This window comes from Microcaecilia unicolor, chromosome 14, assembly GCF_901765095.1.
Source record: "Microcaecilia unicolor chromosome 14, aMicUni1.1, whole genome shotgun sequence".
Classification (NCBI taxonomy): domain Eukaryota; kingdom Metazoa; phylum Chordata; class Amphibia; order Gymnophiona; family Siphonopidae; genus Microcaecilia; species Microcaecilia unicolor.
Window position 1 is genome coordinate 46,445,746 of NC_044044.1, and position 16,884 is coordinate 46,462,629.

The window sequence follows — 16,884 nt, forward strand, 5'->3', positions numbered from 1 at the left end:
CCTGTACTGTGAGAAACTGCACTACCAACAAAAGTACTGCCAAAAGTTCCTCTTTTTTTTCTTCAGAAGCAGATTAACACTCACATGCTGCCAACACAGCCAAGACAGAAATCAGCAGAAGGGGGACAGAAATCAGCGGAAGGGGGGGGGGGGGGGGAGAAAGGGAGGGATCTGGCACCACCAGCTATCCCAGCTCAGCCCTCTGCGAGCACCTCAACCCCAGGGTCACTCAACTCATCCCGAGGGAACGGGCGAGGAGTCCCAATCCAGAGCTGCAGAGTTATGACCATCCACCTGCTAGATAGAGAGAATACTGAGGTTGGAATGGTGACACATGACCACATATAGAGCCTCAGTAGTTCTCTCTATCTCCACCTGCTGGCAGAGGGACATAACCACCAGTCCCTGGATTGATCTATGGGACGCTATGGAAGAGAAACTTTACTAAGGGAGCCTTGCACCTGATATGAACAACACAAAACAGTTTCCAATGAAACAAAAAAAAGGAGGGAAAACACCTCACGTTGAACGTGAGCAAAAAAAAAGGAGTAAGGCGGATCCAAAGAGAATTAAAAATAAGTCTTTATTATAAAAATCATAGGAACGACCTGATACGGCTGTGTTTCGGCACAAAGGCCTACCTCAGGGGTCAATCAAATCTGTCATTGTTGAAAAGAAACTAGGCTTAAATAAGATGTTAATATATTTTGCTGTATGAACATTGTTTCTTGTCAAGGGTGAAACCGCTTTGCAATGCAGCAACATCTTGCTGGACCACTGGTAAGTAATGCAAAGTCAGTGGGAGAAACATCTCTCACATCGCAGAAAAAGACTGAGGGGGGTCTTGTGGTACACAGCTGAGCAGTACTGACCATGAATGAGCAGAAAAGTCTTCTAGACTAACTCAAGCTAGTAAACATCTTGTTTCGGCACTGCTGGATGACGTTACCCACATGTGACCGATTCATGCTGCCAGTCTATGAAGAGCTCCTACTGACACCCAACATACACTATAGTATGTACTGCCAATCAATTCACACTATTTCCACTTATTTTCTGCCTCTTAATTGTTAAGAAATTCTTCCTCTCATCTAGTAAGTCTTGAGGATTAATGAAGAAAAAATTGTTCAACACGTTTGAAATGCTTCTTCGAAGATGTGAAGTATGCTTAAAACTTAACACAATATACCCCCTAAAACAAATAAACAGACCTTCTAAAATTCCTATGTGATTCTGGGGCACTTCCGTATGCTCTACTGACCTAGTAGCCTTGTAATCCCTTAGGTATGTAAGTTTTGATGTTTCTGTTGTGATTATAGCAATGTTATTGTGCCCTGCTTCGATGATTTCTATGGAAAGAAGTAGGTGGAATATATGAATTTTAAATAGAGTTGCTGTAGTAGCATGTGTGTCTCCACAGAAGACTGAATCAAAATTCAGCTACTTTGGAGCCCCCATCTATTCCAAATCCATGGGGGGGGGGGGGGGGGGGGGGGGGGAAGAACTATTGTGCTGAGCAGTTCCTATGCTGTCTCCCTTTTACTGCCTAAATTCTTAATCCTCTCAATTTCTCACCAGCTTTCTCTCGTATTCACTAGTTATCGATGCAGAGCTGCTCATTGCAGTTGGCTAAAAAGAGAAATCGGAACACATACAAAATGATTATGTGACTTTAGTTAACATTTCTTGTGCCTCTTTCCAGTACTAGGTTACACTTAATACATTAAGAATGACGACTCTTCATGGACACAGCTATTGTGGATTAATCTCCTGCCCCCAAATCACTGTCACTAGAACAATCTATGAAGGAGCACTCTTCCACCCTAAATTTCTGGTTGGGGGTAGGGAGAGGGAGAAGATTAACTAGTTCTAGCTGGCCATTCCTAACTATCAAACCAGTAAACTGTCCGCCCCTTAACCCAAGCACCAATTATTATGGAGTGCTTTGCTCATCCCAGCCCTCCCAACAATTTCAACTGGACTGAGATCTCAGTTCCTGCTGGTTTGCTCACCTCCTACAACATTTGTCAGGCCTACTACCTCCCTCTCCCTAGTGTCTTCCATCTCCCAGTTTCCCTACTGCAAATTTCCCAGTAACACTGCCTTTACCTTGCAACAATCCCTACAGGTTTATGATTTTGTCTTTAGCAGTTTCCATACCCCTTCATTTAATAGTCTTTATATGACTTGTGCTTATGAGAACTTCTAAAACAAAAATGAGTTTTTAAATAGCAAGTACAATCAATTATGTAAGCAGTTCCTGCAGGAATGTAATGGGGTTAAAGATGCCAAAACCTTACATTCTTCCAGCAAATCCTAACCCTCTTTCTTCCCTTCATAATATGCTTATGGTACCCAAGTTTTAGAAGTGGTCTTGACCACTGCTTTTGCATGTTAGGATCGCTTGGGTTTTGCTTCTCAGTTCTTACATCTAGAGAATACATGCAAAAAACATATTCATACAGCAAGAATCTCAAGTAACATTCAGGATGATCTTATAGGTAACATCACGAATATTCAAAACAATTGCTATTCCACCCTCCCTCTTAATCTCAACGCATTTCTTTATTTCCTTTATAATTTAGGTGCAACAAATCTGTGAAACCCTGTAACAGTTCCTTCAGGGTGGAAGGACATGTTATGTAGTCTTGCATGAAAAATGGCTGCTCGCCAATGAACTATAAAGCGAAGATACCTGTAGGACAGCAGGCTTCATATTCTTACAAGTGGGCAGATGCCGATCTGTGTCACCCAGTGTGGCATTTTCGCCAAAGTAAAAAAAATAGATATTTGTGACGCATGAGCCGCACTCCACCACGCATGAGCAAGTGCCTCCCTGCATTTCATGTGAACATGGTCTCCTCAGTTCAATATTAAAGCAAAAAGCAAAGTAAAAATAACCAAGGAGACAACTACAAAGGGAAGTAAGCGGGACTGTGAGAATATGAAGCCTGCTGTCCTTGGAGAATACATGCTACAGGTATCTTCGCTTTCTCCAAGGACAAGCAGGCTCCAATATTCTCACAAGTGGGGACTCCCTAGCATCAAGGCTCACCCAAAACAACAAACACTGGTTAATTGGGCCTCGCAATGTCGAGGACATAACACAGATTAACCTGAAAGTACATACAACTGAGCGAGCGTGCAGCCTGGAACAGAATAAAATGGGCCTAGGAGGGTGGAGTTGGATTCTAAACCCCAAACAGATTCTGCAACACTGACTGCCCAAACCGACTGTTGCGTTAGATATCCTGCTCTAAGCAGTAATGAGATGTAAATGTTTGGACTAAGACCACGTCACAATCTTCAAATTTCTTCAATAGAGGCTGGCCTCAAGTGGGCTACCGACGCAGCCATGGCTCTGACATTATGAGCCGTGACATGTAAATGAAAGAAATTGAATCTGCCAGTCAAATTGAAATGGTGCATTTCCCAATGGCGACCCCCATTCCTGTTGGGATCAAAAGAAACAAAAAGCTGGGCAAACTGTCTGTAGGGCCTTGTCTGCTCCATGTAGTAGGTCAATGCTCTCTTGCAATCCAAGGTGTGCAAGCTGCTTTCTCCGGAATGGGCATGAGGTCGGGAAAAGAATGTTGGCAAGACAAATCGACTGGTTCAGACGGAACTCAACCACCTTCGGCAGGAACTCAGGGTGTATGCGGAGGACTACTCTGTTGTGATAAAACTTAGTATAAGGTGCATCCACCACTAAGGCCTGAAGATCACTAAACCTACGAGCTTAACAGCCACCAAGAAAACGACCTTTCAGGTCAGTACTTCAGATAGCAGGAATTCAGCGGCTCTAAAGGAGCTTTCATCAGCTGGAGATCCCATGACACTGGTGGAGGTTTGACAGGGGGCTTTGACAAAAGCAAACCTCTCACGAAGAGAACAACTAGAAGCTGTCCAGAAGTGGGCTTACCCTCTACACATTGATAAGCACTAATAGCACTAAGGTGAACTCTTACAGAGTTGGTCTTGAGAGCAGACTCTGATAAGTGTAGAAGGCATTCAAACAGGGTCTGTATAGAGCAAGTAAGGGGATCTAGGGGCTTTGCTCTCACACCAGACAGCAAACCTCCTCTATTTAGAAGAGTAACACCTCTTAGTGGAATATTTCCTGGAAACCAGCAAGACCCGGGAGACACGCTCCGAAAGACCGAAGGAAGCGAATTCTAGGCTCTCAACATCCAAGCTGTGAGAGCCAGAGACTGGAATGCAGAAGCGAGCCCTCGTTCTGCGTGATGAGGGTCAGAAAACAGTCCATCTCCACGGTTCTTCAGAAGATAATTCCAGAAGATGGAACCATATCTGCGCAGCCAATATAGTGTGATCAGAATCATGGTTCCGCAGTCTTGCCCGAGTTTCAACAAAGTGTTTCCCGCTAGAAGTATCGGAGGATATGCATACAGAAGGCCCGTCCCCCAACTGAGGAGGAAGGCATCTGATGCTAGCCTGCCGTGGGCCTGAAGCATGGAACAGAACTGAGGGACCTTATGATTGAGTTGAGTGGCAAAAAGATCCACCGAGGGGGTGCCCCATGATCTGTGAAGATCTTGCAGTCTACGCCCATATGGAGAGACCATTCGTGCAGTTGCATTAACCTGCTCAGCCTGTCGGCCAGTGTGCTGTTTGTGCCTGCCAGATAAGTGGCTTAAGAAACATGCCATGCTGGCAAACCCAATGCCAAATCCGAACAGTCTCCTGACACAGAGGGTGAGATCCAGTGCCCCCTGCTTGTTGGTATAATACATTGCAGTCTGTTTGAATTGGAATAATTTGATAAGACAGCCAATATCTGAAAGCCTTTAGAGCGTTCCAGGTCGCTCAAAGCTACAGGAGGTTGATCTGAAGACTTGTTTCTTGGGCGGACTAAACACCTTGAGTGTGAAGCCCATCTACATGAGCTCCCCATCCCAAGAGAGATGCATCTGTCGTCAGCACTTTCTGTGGCTGAGGAATTTAGAATGGTAGTCCCAGAGTCAAAGCGTACAAGCTCTAAGGACACTTAGGTGACATCTTCTAGATTCTCCTCGTGGCCTGATACCACTGAGAAACCAGGGTCCATTGAGCTTCTCATGTGAAGACATGCCATGGGCATAACGTACACTGTGAAGCCATATGAGCTGTGACCTGTTGAGACACAAACCCTGGACATTAGTGAGACAAGATTGTCCACTCATGTCTCTGGAAGGTAAGCTTGAACTGTATGCGTGTTGAGCAGGGCTCCTATGAACTCCAATCACTGGTGATGAGACTTGGGGCAGTTTAAAACGAACCCTAGTAGCTCTAGCACCCGAATAGTCATCCACATGGACTCCTGAGCACCATCCATTGAGGTGCTCTTCACCAGCCAATCATCGAAATAAGGGAACACGGCCTCCCAGTCTGCACAGCGATGCTGCAACTACCGCTAAACACTTGGTGAAGACCGTGGGAGCTGACACGAGGCTAAATGGTAACACACGATACTGGAAGTAATATGTTTCCAGCTGAAATTGAAGATACTTCCGGTGGGCTGGAAGTATCGTGATGTAAGTATACGCATCCTTTAAGTCCAGAGAGCACAGCTAATCGTTTTTCTGAAGGGGAGAACGGTGCCCAGGGAAACTAAAAATTTCTTCAGGGCCTCAGGTCTAGGATGAGATGCATCTCTCCTGTCTTTTTTCTGCACAAAGTACCTGGTGGAACGATTTCGACCGCACGGGCCTTTAGAAGGGTGGAGAGTTCCTCAGCAAGTACCTGCCTTTGTTGAGAACTGAAAGAATGAGCTCTCAGTGGGCAATTTGGAGGTTTGGAAAGCCAATTGAGGGTGTATCAGAGATGGACTATTTGAAGAACCCACCAGTCGGAGGTTATAAGAGACCACCTTTGGTTGAAAAAATTTCTAGCTTCCCACCGACCGGCAAGTTGTCCAGGACGGACACTTTTACTGCGGCTGTGCTCTGATGGAGACAGTCAAAAGCTCAGCATTGAAGCCTGATACATCTTCCTTCCAAAAGGATTCAGGGTTCTAGCTTCTCTGCCTGGAGGTGCTGAGGCATAGTCCCTAGTACTCCTAGTTCTTTTGAGAGCGGATTCCATCATCAAGGAATCGTGAGGCAACTGAGGCCTTACAAACCCAGGTTCATTGTGGATCCAATACTAGATGTCAAGCTTCTTGGGCACAACAGGGACCAACAGAGGGGGCGCCCAGTTCCCAAAAAGGACTTCCTTGAGTTCCTCGTGAAGAGGTGCCGTCACAGCCTCCTTTGTAGCAGATGTTTAGTCCAGGACCACAAGCATCTTGCTCTGGGCTCATCCTCCACCTCCAAAGGAAATGGAATGGCCTCAGCCATTTCCTTAACAAAAGATGGGAAAAGAAAGGCTCTCCAGTGGAGACTGTCTCCTTTCAGGTGGTGGGGAGGGCTCAGAGGGGATCCCATAAGACTCATCTGAGGTAAAGTATCTGGGATCCTCCTTTGATTCCCATGAGCGCTCCTCCTTTGTGTTGGACAGGATCTCCACTATGGGATGTCCAAGACCGAACTTGCCTCGATGCCAAGTCCTTGAGAGCAGCGTTGAGAAATCGGCTCCCGTTAAGCTTCTTCCACAGACGAAGGGGTACCGGCTTGGGTAGCAGTAGATACTGGTGCCGCAAGTGATGCCGGAGTTGGAGGCCACACCGCAGGTTGAGGGCCAGGCGGGGCCACAGCGGAAGGTATGGCAGGTGCAAGCACCCCCACCGCGAGGTCTGGCTACGCTCCTGATTGGGCACGAGTAGACACTTACGCGGCTTAGTAAAAGGGCCCCTAATCTGCCTCCAGAAGACAGCAGAGAAGCACGGCTGTAGTCGGGGCAACTAGGCACTTTTGCCTTCATGGGCCCCTCCCTCATGGTATTTAATATATGCCCAAGATTTAAATTCGGATTGTATGTATATTTGATTTGTAGTTTGTGTATTTGTATTCTATCATTGAATTATCCCCACGTAATGCTGTATCATCATGCAGAGAATATCTCATTCTGCATTTCCCTATTAATAGAAATGTAATCTATAAAAAAATTCACAATGCCTTGACTACTGCAACCTACTCCTCACTGGCCTCTCACTTAGCCATCTATCCCCCCTTCAATCCGTTCAGAACTCTGCTGCTTGTCTTATCTTCTGCCTTGACCGATACGCTCATATCACCCCTCTCCTCAAGTCACTTCACTGGCTTCCGATCAGGTACCGCATACAGTTCAAGCTTCTCCTCCTAACCTACAAATGCACTCGATCCGCAGCCCCTCCCTACCTCTCTACCCTCATCTCCCCTTACGTTCCTACCCGTAACCTCCGCTCTCTAGACAAATCCCTCCTTTCAGTACCCTTCTCCACCACCGCCAACTCCAGGCTCCGCCCTTTCTGCCTCACCTCACCTCAAGCGTGGAACAAACTCCCTGAGCACATACGCCAAGCCCCCTCCCTGCCCATCTTCAAATCACTGCTCAAAGCCCACCTCTTCAATGTCGCCTTTGGCACCTAACCACCACACCTATACTCAGAAATCTAGACTACACCAACTTGACATTTTGTCCTTTAGATTGTAAGCTCACCTGAGCAGGGACCGTCCTTCTTTGTTAAATTGTACAGCGCTGCGTAACCCTAGTAGCGCTCTAGAAATGTTAAGTAGTAGTAGTAGTAAGTAGTAATGCCAGTTTCTCATATCAAGATACTAAAATTTGGACTTCTCTACCAAAACCAATTAAATGCACAGATGATTTACCTGTCCTTCAGAAACCTACTGAAAACTCGTTTTTTTCAATTTAGCCTTTCAGAAAACAAAGAATTCTATTTGAACATTATTCATTCATACAATTAATTTCACTTCTTCTTTCCTCCCTAATCCCATCTAGCCCTAATTGTACCCATATTTATTCATTTTAATTTCTTTGTTTACAGACTTAATTATGATTTAATCTTCTTCTCTATCCATCTACCCTTAAGAAAAGTTGCATCCAGGTTATGTTTGTTATGTTAGTTTTACAAAGCCAATGTTATAGCATTATTTATTGTACTTTATAATCTGTTTATGTAATGTTTAATATGTATCATTCATTTAATTGTTATGTAAGGCACACACTGAACCTAAGTCACTCTCGAGCTAATGTAGAGTAAAAACAGTGGTGTGCTGGAGCAGGCTCTCATAGGCTCGCAAGAGCCGGTTGTTAAGTTTTTAAGAATTTTGGGAGCCGGTTGTTAAAGTAGGGCCCTCCATGGCTACTTTAACAACTGGCTCCCAAAATGTGGGCTTGGGCCCCCTGCTGAATTCTCTTTTACTTTGCTGGTGGGGATGCTTAGCCTGCTGCTCCCTGCTCCTTGTTTCCAGCTTTGGGCAGCATGCTGCTCAGAGCAAGACCCAACGTGGCAGTCCATTTATTGGCTGCCAGCAAAGGTATGCCTAACGTGCCCGCACAAAGGGAGGGAGGAGAGAGGCAAGTGTTTCTCAACCCCCCCCCCCCCCCCCCCCCCCCCCCCCCGGCCACCCCTGGCCCTTCTAACTGCAGAGCTGGCTACGTCCGGAGAAAGAGCCTGTTGTTAAAAATTTACCAGCACACCCCTGAGTAAAAATGTCATTATTAATAATAATAATATTTACTGTGTACATTTTCAAGGTATGAAAAAGAAATAACTTCTACTTCATTTTTATTCTTTCTGCTTTAAAAAAATTAAAACATTTTTGTGGGCCCTAGACACTGTACCTATTATGCCTAATTAATAAGTCTGCCCTGGCTGTAGTGGCTGACTTCAAAACGTAGGCCATGGGAACTACAAACCCCACAATGCCCTGAGTGCTATTTAAAAAAAAAAAAAAAAGCAGGCCTTGCTCAAAGCTTCTCTTCCCAAATGTGAATCACTTGTAGTTAAATTTGTTTTAAAATACACTCTGTGGCCAGCGGCCCTGGTTTTACCTCAGCAGAACAAAAGCCCCATGCATGCCTCCCCCCCTCCCTTTTGTTACAAATGAAGCACCCACCTAGCTCCTGTCATAAGGAGCATATGAACCAATCTTAATTTCCTACCTCATTTCAAAGCTCTTCCTGTTGAGGGAAATCCCATCCCGATCTACACACAATACTTTGGTACAGGAATTAAAACACTAGGCCCAGCCCTGCTGCTTCCATTTTGTAACCTGAGGCCAGGTGGCCAAACCCTGACCATAAATAGCATGAAGGAATCTGGAAATGAGAACAGCCCCAGGGAGGGAGGACTGGCACAGAATCCCACACAACAGGCTCCTTGGCCGCTAACCATAGCAGCTGGACCTAATGGCACAAACTAGTTCCCATAGCACAGCTGTCTCGATGAACACAGTGTGGTAGGCCGCAGCCAGACACCAAGCCAGCACTGCTCTTTAGTTGAGTGGGGCTTGCTCTCTTTTATTTTTGCAGATTTTTCCAATTTCCCTAACAGTTTTCTGTTTGTTTTTATTCAGTCTCCTTCCATTCCTGCCTAACTCCTGTTAACAATCTAGTGACTAAGCACACCAGGGTTGAGGAAACTTTGCATGGAATCAGGGCCAGTGCAAGGGCCTGACACATCCTAGGCAAAGCTTCCGGCTTGAGCCCTTCTATGTCCCTAAGGCCCTTCCCCTCAAAATCAATTCAGCAATCGCCATCACTCCAACACCATCCCTCTCAGATCAGTCCCGTACAAATATTTTCATAAAGGCGGTCAATAAATCCCAGTGCTTTTAAAGATGTATGTATATACACATAAGTTCCCAAAGTCCTCTGCTTAGGCAACTGAAGTGAGCATGCGTAAGACTGCTGGTGTCGGCAGCTGAAGCACACCACTGACGTCCATGATGCTCTGACAGCATAGACAGGAAACTGGACAGTGGACCTTTTTGGCTGGCGGGTTTAGGGCATCTCCACCAGCAAAGGTAAGATTAAAACATCAAAATCCCTTTTGGGAAGTATGAACTCCCCCTCAAATCAAAAGTCAGAAACTTTGGAATACAGTTAGATTCAACACTTACTCTGATTCCCCAAATCCAAGCAACCTTCAAGAGCTGCTTCTACTATTTGCGACAGCTACGCTGCCTCTGTCCTTACATCGAGAAGGTAAATCTTATGCCAGTTGTACATGCCATGATAACATCAAGACTGGATTACTGCAATGCAGTATACAATGGACTGACTACAAAGGGCCTGCACCAGCTCCAGTTGATTCAGAATGCAGCAGCAAGACTCATAGAAGGTTGCAAGTGACGTGACCATATCACACCATTTTTGCAAAAACTTCATTGGCTACCAGTACAATACAGGGCTAAATTTAAAACTCTATGTCTGATCTTCAAGGCCCTGAAAGGAAATGGCCCTGAGTATCTAAAGAATAGGATGATCCTCCACACACCGCCAAGGACACAAAGGTCCTCCCAAGGACTTTCACTAACCACACCCTCTCCAAAAGACATTACATGATGTGATACCCGCAAACAAGCCTTCTCCGGAGTAGCCCCCACACTCTGGAATGCACTGCCTGAAAGGCTGCACTTAACACAAGACTATCTGTCCATCTTTCGTTTCAATAATACGGTCGGGGACGCCCAAATCTCAACATTTAGGTCTACCTTAGAGATGGTCAACCTAAATGTTGAGATGGTCGACTTTAGAGATGGTTGTCCCCGGTTTTCGGCGATAATGGAAACTGAGGACGCCCATCTCAAAAACGACCAAATGCAAGCCCTTTGGTCATGGGAGGAGCCAGAATTCTCGGACTGACTGTTCACTTGTCTTTTAGATTGTAAGCTCATTGAGCAGGGACTGTCCCTCTATGTTAAATTGTACAACGCTGCGTAACCCTAGTAGCGCTTTAGAAATGTTAAGTAGTAGTAGTAGTAGTAGTGCACTGGTCCCCCGGACATGCCAGGACACCAACTGGGCACCCTAGGGGGCACTGTAGTGGACTTCACAAATTGCTCCCAGGTGCATAGCTCCCTTACTTTCGGTGCAGTCTTTTGCACTGAGTGTCACATGTATGATTATCTCCTAGTTGGTGAGATGTCATATGTGTGTGCCTGATGCAAAGAGCTCCTAGCTCTCGGAGAACGTGTCCGTTCTCTTGAGGCTAGAGTAGCAGACTTGGTGGAGCTGAGGGAGACAGAGAGGTACTTAGAGGAGACCTACAGGGATGTTGTAGAGAAGTCCCACCTCCAGTCTGGTAGCCCCTGTGCTACTTGGAGGAGGGAGATCTCCTAGAAGGAGAGCATCACCCTGGTGAAGTAGGAAGTACTCCTGTAGCCAGGACCTGCCCACTAGGGGATGTACTATCCTCTCGCACCGAGGATATGTCTCCAAGTGCTGCCCGGGAGGGAAAGGTTAGGGCAGCTGTTGTAGTTGGTGAACGTTGGAGGTGCGTTTTATTACTTTAGAAGCACTGGGTGGCTGGAGGGGGGCAGGGGAGAGAGGAGATTCGCTGGGTGGCTGGAGGGGGGGCAAGGGAAAAAGGAGAATCACTGGGTGGCTGGAGGGGGGGGCAAGGGAAAAAGGAGAATCACTGGGTGGCTGGAGGGGGGGCAAGGGAGATAGGAGAATCGCTGGGTGGCTGGAGGGGGAGCAGGGGACAGAGGAGACTCGCTGGAGGGGGCAGGGGACAGAGGAGACTCGCTGGGTGGCTGGAGGGGGGCAGGGGAAAAAGTTGAATCGCTGGGTGGCTGGAGGGGGAGCAGAGGAGACACACTAGCACCCAGCAGCCTCATTCTCTCTCTCTCTCTCTCTCTCTCTCTCTCTCTCACACACACTCGCACATTCACTCTCTCTCTCACACACACAGTCAATCTCACACATACTCTCTCAAACATACACATTCCGAGGAAAACCTTGCTAGCACCCGTTTCATTTGTGTCAGAAACTGGCCTGTTTTACTAGTAATGTTCTATTACGTATTGTGTTGACATTGTAAATAGTATACTATGCCATACTTTGTATTGTTTTTGAATATTTTTACTGCTGTAATTCCCTATTGCTCATGCTTGATCTATTCTTACTGTACACCGCCTTGAGTGAATTCTTTAAAAAAGGCGGTAAATAAATCCTAATAAATAAACGCAAGGTGGATGGGGGAAGGAGCTGAAAGGAAATGTGTGGTTCCCTTAGTCCACCCCTGGGCCTCCCCAAAATGGACTTCTGGCTAAGCCCCTGGAACACACAGATCTGTTTCTTTACCTGCTAGTAAGCAGATGTTAAAATACTGCTGAGCTTTTACTGCCGTAAGCAAATGCAATCATAGGAGGAAGCCTTACTGAACTGATATGTACAAACTGGTATCCACAGACCTCAGAACGTCTCAGCTTAGATTCTGAATGTAATCGGAACAACTCTCCATGTTTGTTAATGTCATCGGTCATAAACTCTCCTCATAATTGACAAGTGCTAAGAGTATAAAACTTTCTTACAAAGTTATCATTACTTATCTTACTGAGGGCCCTTTTACAAAGCGGCGGGAAGCCCAACGCGGACTTACCGCATGCTAATCTGGAGCTACCTCCGGCCCAACGGGGGCACCGGTGGTAGCTCCGGTCCCAGCGCGTACCATTTCCCGCGCTGGGGAAAACAGGGCTGGATTTTTTAGCGCACTAACCCGACGGGAATTGGGCAGCACTGCACGCTACCTGTTTACCGCAAGGCTAGTGCAGGAACCCTTTCCACCACCTCAGCGAGTGGCAGTAAGTGCTCTCCCTCACATGGCCACGCGGTACCATATTAGAAGGACCCCTTAAAATTATGTTTCAATATTCAACTCAGAGAATCAACATCAGATGCATCAGGGAAGCAGGGGAAATCGGTTACGGAAAAACCTACAAATTCTCGTATAGACTATGGAGCTCTTTTACTACGGTGCAGCAAAAAGTGGCCTTAGTGTGCCCTTGGGCTTGTTTTTCCCATGCACTAAAGCCATTTTTACCGCACTCATAAAAATGGCCTTTTTCTGGTTTTTTTTTAAATCTTTATTTATAAGTTTTTAGAATAATACAAAAATAATAATACACATGTTGGTAAGAAATGAACAAGCACCACATGGTATAACCAAGAAATCAGCAAACATTTTCAAAAACTAAAATAAAAACAATAAACCAAAAAAAAAAAAGCAAACCTATCAGTAAGTTAACAGAAAATAAAGCAAAACAGTATAAGCATTTATTTAAAAGAAGTTGATTTTACCATATAAAGTTACATGTAAATATCACTTAACATAGTTGTCTAGCAAAGACCATGTTTTACGAAAGGACAAAATATGACCAACTTTTATGGCAGCTATTTCCTCATAACGCCTATGTGAACAAAGCAAATTCCACCATTCATGAAATGAGACATGCAGATTATTTTTCCAATGTAAAACAAACAAGTGAAGAGCAAGCAAAACCATTAAATTAAACAATTTTACATGTTTTAATGGAACTGACAAACCAGGGGTGGATGCTTTAAGGATTAACACTTTAAAAGACAAAAGCATCTGGAATAGCAAATAACTTCTGAAAAATGGACTTTTTCTATTTTTTTTTTAAACTAATGGCCAAGAGTTAATGTCGCCAACAGTGTGCGGCCATGAAAAAAAACCCAATTAGCACGTGTCCACTTACTGCCATCCATTTTGTAGGTGATAACGGCTTACGCGCTATTCCTGAGCTAATCAGCGTGTGGAAAAGCAGCTGCACTAACCAATTAGTGAAGGAACACCCTATAGTGCTACTAGATGTACACAGCACTGTACACGCTATGGAGTTATTATGCCAAACCCCTTCGCGAAAAACTACACTGGCTCCCAATCAAAGAATGCATTGCTTTCAAAATCTGCACTCTGGTTCACAAAATTATCTACGGTGAAACTCCGGGATACATGACAGACTTGATCGACCTACCAACTAGAAACACATCCGAATCAACACGAACGTACCTACATCTGCACTACCCAAGCTGCAAAGGACTCAAATACAAATCAACTTACGCGTCCAGTTTCTCCTACATAAGCACACAACTGTGGAACGCATTACCAAAAGCCTTGAAAACTACGTACGACAACCTAAACTTCCAGGAAAAACTACTACTACTACTACTTAACATTTCTAGAGCGCTACTAGGGTTACGCAGCGCTGTACAAATTAACAATAAGAACGGTCCCTGCTCAGAAGAGCTTACAATCTAAAGGACAAAATGTCAAGTTGGGGTAGATAAGTTTTCTGAGAGGAGGTGTAGTGATTAGGTGCTGAAGGCGACATTGAAGAGGTGGGCTTTGAGCATTGATTTGAAGACGGGTAGGGAGGGGGCACGGCGTATGGGCTCAGGGAGTTTGTTCCAGGCATGGGGTGAGGCGAGACAGAAGGGACGGAGCCTGGAGTTGGAGGTGGTGCAGAAGGGTACTGAAAGGAGGAATTTGCCTTCAGAGCGGAGGTTACGGGTAGGGACGTAAGGGGAGATGAGGGTAGAGAGGTACGGAGGGGCCGCAGATCGAGTGCATTTGTAGGTGAGTAAGAGAAGCTTGAACTGTATGCGGTATCTGATTGGGAGCCAGTGAAGTGACTTGAGGAGAGGGGTGATATGAGTATATCGGTTAAGGCGGAAGATAAGACGTGCGGCAGAGTTCTGGATGGACTGAAGGGGGAGTAGATGGCTACGTGGGAGGCCGGTCAGGAGTAGGTTGCAGTAGTCAAGGCGAGAGGTAATGAGAGAGTGGATGAGAGTTCGGGTGGTGTGCTCGGAGAGGAAGGGGCGAATTTTGCTGATGTTATAGAGGAAGAAGCGACAGGTCTTGGCTATCTGCTGGATGTGCGCAGAAAAGGAGAGGGAGGAGTCGAAGATAACACCGAGGTTGCGGGCAGATGAGACGGGGACGATGAGGGTGTTCTCAACTGAGATAGAGAGTGAAGGGAGAGGGAAACTAAAAACTAACCTGTTTAAAAAGGCATACCCTACCGATCCAACATAAATGCTTGATATCTGCAACACAACAAAACTAAAGTACGTAATGGACATAACACAACTCTTCCGTTGTACGATTCCCTAATGTGGCTGTGCCACATGAACTTGATCTTACCACAACATCACCCTGTATTTGTTCACACCGGAGTCTGTAACGCCGACTAGGTACTATGTAAGCCACATTGAGCCAACAAATAGGTGGGAAAATGTGGGATATAAATGTAACAAATAAATAAATACAAAGCTATGTGGCCTGTGATAGTTCGGACGCATGAAATTAGCGTACTTTTGGCCATTTTTTACTGCGGCAGGTAAAAAGGCCCGTTTTAAAATGGGGCAGTAAATAGCCGTGCACTAATATTAAAACTAGCACATGGCAATTTACCGCCTCAGCCCTTACCACCACCAATTTACTTGGTGGCAAGGGCTCACGCACTACTCCTGCGGTAATCAGACAGCACGCGTTAATGTGGCCATGCCTGCCGATTACCACCGGGAACATCCCCCGAGGTAGAAAATAGAAAATTATTTTCTAGCGCGGGAAATAGTGCTGTAAACTTCAAAACTACCTCAGGGCGCCTGCACTACTCTGGCAGTAGTGTCGATTTAGCGCCTGCTACCTGCGTGTTAGCCCTACCGCGGCTTAGTAAAATGGTCCTTAAATGCAGGTACTTTCTCCATCTCTAGAGGGCTCACAATCTAAGGGGCCTTTTTACTAAGCCGCGTAGGCGCCAACATGCGTCCAACGTGTGCCAAATTGGAGTTACCGCCTGGTTACCGCGTGGCCCTTGCGGTAATTTCACTTTTGGCCACAAGTCCGTTATGTGCGTCTGAAAAATATTTTTTCTTTTCTGGCACGTGCAACGGACACGTGTAGGTCTTTACCGCCCAGATTCTTTACCGCTAGGTCAATGGCTAGTAAATTTAAAACAAATCGGAGAACATTTTTCTTCACCCAACGTGTAATTAAACTCTGGAATTCGTTGCCGGAGAAAGTGGTGAAGGCGGTTAGCTTAGCAGAGTTTAAAAAGGGGTTGGACGGATTCCTAAAGGCCAAGTCCATAAACCGCTACTAAACGGACTTGGAAAAATCCAAAATTCCAGGAATAACATGTATAGAATGTTTGTACGTTTGGGAAGCTTGCCAGGTGCCCTTGGCCTGGATTGGCCGCTGTCGTGGACAGGATGCTGGGCTCGATGGACCCTTGGTCTTTTCCCAGTATGGCATTACTTATGTACTTATGTACTTATGGTAAGGTCTCAGACCCAAAATGGATGCGCGGCAATTTTGATTTTGCCGCACGTCCATTGTTAGGGGAAAAAAAGGCCTTGTTTTTACACGCGCACGCTAAAATATGGATCGGCGTGCGCCCAAAACCCGCGCCTACACTACCGCAAGTCATTTTTCAACGCACCTTTGTAAAAGGACCCCTAAGTTTTTCAGGGTTTTTTTTTCATACCTGGGGCAATGGAGGGTTAAGTGATTCGCCCAAGGTCACAAGGAGCTGCAGCAGGAATCGAACCCAGTTCGCCAGGATCAAAGCTGCACTGACCACTTACCGCTATTTTAAGCTGCATGAGACGCACATTAGTGCCTTTTGCAGCTTAGCAAAAGAGCCCCTATGTCAATCCAGTACGATTTTTAGTGAATTCTTGTGATTGCGTTTGCACGAGTTCGTAGCCTTGGTTTTCAGTGCTCGTACAGTGGCCGTGATTTTTAAAGCGAGAAAACTATACAGCAGTGGGAGAAGAACTTGAACTGAGTAGACCTGCATCCAACAGAGTTGAAGCCAACAGCATTCCGTTGACCATAAAAGCCCATTTAGGTCACAAACACCTTGAGGTCAATTTACAGCAGCAACAGTGACCCTGAACTTAAAATGTTATGTCACCCTTTCAAAATGTTATATAGATCCAGCCCCGATTATCTGTTGACGTATT

General features: G+C 45.7%; 1 protein-coding gene across 6 annotated transcripts in view; it reads right to left on the bottom strand.

Annotated features, from left to right (window-relative positions):
* HDGF (heparin binding growth factor) overlaps nucleotides 1-16,884 on the bottom strand; it is a 303,843-nt gene that overhangs the window by 47,456 nt on the left and 239,503 nt on the right. The gene's annotated exons all lie outside the window — the stretch shown is intronic.